Below are 3,892 nucleotides of genomic sequence, written 5' to 3' on the forward strand. Positions count from 1 at the left end.
GAGAAGACCTCCGGCCACAGCCAGAAGGAGAAACCGAAAAAGTCCAGATTGGAAACACACCTGAAAAAATAACAAGCATAGGAGCAAAGCTCGAAACGAGCCTAAAAGAGGAACTCATAACCCTCTTAAGGGAGAATTCCGACCTCTTCGCCTGGAAAGCCTCCGACATGCCGGGCATAAGTCCCGACCTGATGTGCCATAAGCTATCGGTTTACCCGGGATCCCGGCCTGTCCAACAAAGACGCCGGAAGCTCGGACCCGAGCGCATGCAAGCAATAGAAGAACAAGTACAGGCACTGCTAGATGCAGGGTTCATTAGGGAAGTAAAATACCCCCTATGGCTCGCAAATGTGGTCCTGGTAAAAAAGCCCAACGGAAAATGGAGGATGTGCGTCGATTACACAGATCTCAACAAAGCTTGCCCCAAAGACCCATATCCACTACCAAACATCGACACATTAGTAGACGCAGCCTCAGGCTATAGATATCTCTCCTTCATGGACGCATACTCGGGATACAATCAAATCCCAATGTACGGACCCGACCAAGAAAAGACCTCGTTCATAACCCCAAGGGCAAACTACTGCTACGTAGTAATGCCCTTCGGGCTAAAGAACGCAGGAGCAACCTACCAGAGGCTAATGAACAAAGTGTTCTCAGAGCACATCGGACTACAGCTGGAGGTGTACGTCGACGACATGCTGGTAAAAACACAAGAAGACAGAAACTTGCTGACCGACCTCGCCAGTGTTTTCGGCACCCTCAGAAAGCACAACATGAGGCTTAACCCGACAAAGTGCACCTTCGCCGCAGAAGCCGGAAAGTTCTTAGGCTTCATGCTGACTCAAAGGGGCATCGAAGCAAACCCGGACAAATGCCAAGCGATACTCAATATGAGGAGCCCGACGTGTGTCAAGGAAGTACAACAACTGAATGGAAGGCTAGCCGCACTATCAAGATTCTTGGCAGGATCAGCAATAAAGTCACTACCTCTCTACTCACTCCTAAAGAAAGGGAAACCCTTCTCATGGACCCCGGAGTGCGAAAAAGCCTTTCAAGACTTCAAGGAATTCCTCGGGCAGCCACCAATCCTAACCCGACCTCTAAAGGGAGAAGAACTCGTACTATACCTCTCGGTCGGACATCGGGCAGTCGCTTCAGCGTTAATACGAGAAAATGACCAAGGACAACACCCCATATACTTTGTAAGCAAGGCACTACAAGGGGCCGAATTAAACTATCAGAAGATAGAAAAATTCGCCTACGCCCTAGTGTTCACAGCCCGGAGGCTCCGTCCCTACTTTCAAGCCCATACCATCAAAGTCCGGACAAACCAACCAATGAGACACATCCTCCAAAAAACAGACCTGGCAGGACGAATACTGCAATGGGCGGTGGAACTGTCCGAGTTCGACCTCCACTATGAAACCCGGACTGCCATAAAATCCCAGTATTTAGCCGACTTCATCGCAGAATACACTGAGACCCCTGGAACCCCACTCTCGTGGCACCTGTACGTCGACGGGTCCTCAAACAAAGCAGGAAGCGGAGCCGGGGTTATACTCGAAAGCGACCAAGGAACACGGATAGAACTATCCCTAAAATTCGAGTTCCAGGCTTCGAACAACCAAGCCGAATACGAGGCCCTACTAGCAGGTCTAAAGCTAGCCGGAGAGGTCGGAGCCCAAAAAATCACGATCTTCAGCGACTCCCAGGTCGTCACATCACAAGTAAATGGAAGCTACCAGGCCAAAGACCCCACTATGAAAAAATACCTGGACCAAACACAGGCACAACTACGCCACTTTTCAGAGATACAGATTCAGCACATACCTCGGGAACAAAACGCCCGGGCAGACGCCCTCTCAAAGCTTGCCAGTACCAAGCCCGGAGGCAACAACAGAAGTCTCCTCCAGGAAACCTTACAATCTCCCTCCGTGCTAAGAGAGGAAGAAGCACTAAATATATCCAACCAACAGCAAGGATGGATGACCCCCATACTCAACTACCTAAAGTCGGGAACTCTCCCCGCCGAAAGAAAGGAAGCTAGAAGACTCACAAAAGACGCCCAAAATTATACACTAATTCACGACATATTATACAGAAGAGGATTCTCAAACCCCCTCCTTAGATGTGTCCCGACCTCAGAAACAAAGAGCGTCCTCGAAGAAGTCCACGGAGGCATGTGTGGGAACCACCTCGGAGCTCGAGCATTATCCAAGAAAGTAGTCCGAGCCGGATTCTACTGGCCGACTTTGCAAAGAGACGCAACGGAATTTGTAAAAATATGCCCCCCTGCCAAAAACACGCCAATTTTCACAAAGCACCACCCGAAGACCTTATCAGCGTCACCGCACCATGGCCCTTCGCCAAATGGGGACTTGACCTACTCGGCCCGTTCCCTCAAGGACCGGGGCAAGTCAAATACCTCATGGTGGGGGTCGACTACTTCACAAAGTGGATCGAAGCTGAACCCTTAGCCACCATCACGGCTCAGAAAAGCCGCAAATTTCTATACAAAAATATCGTCACGAGATTCGGAGCCCCCTACTCCATCACCACAGACAATGGAACACAGTTCACAGACACAAGTTTTCAAAACTTGGCGGCCGAGCTAAAAATCAAACAGCAATTCACCTCAGTCGAGCACCCACAAGCCAACGGACAAGCGGAGGCCGCAAATAAAGTCATCTTGGCCGGGTTAAAACGAAGACTCCAAGAGGCCAAAGGGGCATGGGCCGAGGAGCTCCCCCAGGTGCTATGGGCATATCGGACAACCCCACACTCTACAACGGGAGAATCACCATTCCGACTAGCTTACGGGATGGAGGCAATGATTCCTATCGAAATAGATGAAGGGTCACCCCGAGTCATCTTCTACAACGAAGAAGGTAACCCACAGGCACAAAGGGAAGAACTCGATCTCCTCCCCGAGGTCCGAGAAAAAGCCCGGATCCGAGAAGAAGCCTTAAAACGGCGAACGGCCCTCAGTTACAATCAGAAAGTAATAAAACGAAGCTTCTCAATTCACGACCTAATTCTGATCCGAAATGACATCGGAACACAAAAGTCGGGAGAAGGAAGCTAGCTGCAAATTGGAAGGGACCCTACAAGGTAACAGAAGTCTTAGGAACAGGCTATTACAAAATATCCGACCTAGAAGGCAATGAGTTGCCCAGGGCCTGGCACGCCTGTAATCTAAGACGATACTACAGCTAGAAAAACTTGACCCGAGGTGTACTCTTTTTCCCAACAAGGGTTTTTTAATGAGACACCCGGACAAGAAAAGCACCCGACCTAGCCAAGGGTAAACACTCTGTAAATATTCTTTCCTTTTAATACTAATCAAATTTTTCTCTGTTCCTTCTCCTTTTTTCTCCCTCATCATGAAACAAATCCTGAAAAGTACCCCGCCAAGGCGCATTAATTTATGCTCGGCAAAACGCAAAAAATCATTGCCAAGAGACCACACAAGGTCGGCAAAGATGAAGCGACGAGGTTCAAATTAATGTGAGAAGTTATAAAGCAACTCTGAAAAGGATCAAAAAGCCAAAATAAAAGAGGTTACAAAAATAACTTAAAAGGCCGACCAACAACAAGGTCGGATCCAACAAAGGGAAATACTCGACCGCCCCCCCGAGGTCCGAGAAAAAGCCCGGGTCCGAGAAAAAGCCCGGATCCGAGAAGAAGCCTTAACACGGCGAAAACAAAGATTTTGAAAACGCTTACTAAAAGGTTGCTATACAAAAACAACTAAAAAGTACAAGCGAAGAAACGAAATCAAAGAGAAGTGTAAAACAAAGTTTCAAAAAGCGCTAGCTAAAAGGTTGTTATCCAAAAACAACTAAAAAGCATAAAGCGGAACTAAAAGTCAAAACGCAAACAAACACCA

This window comes from Arachis stenosperma, chromosome 6 (genome assembly GCF_014773155.1).
Source record: "Arachis stenosperma cultivar V10309 chromosome 6, arast.V10309.gnm1.PFL2, whole genome shotgun sequence".
Taxonomy (NCBI): Eukaryota; Viridiplantae; Streptophyta; class Magnoliopsida; order Fabales; family Fabaceae; genus Arachis; species Arachis stenosperma.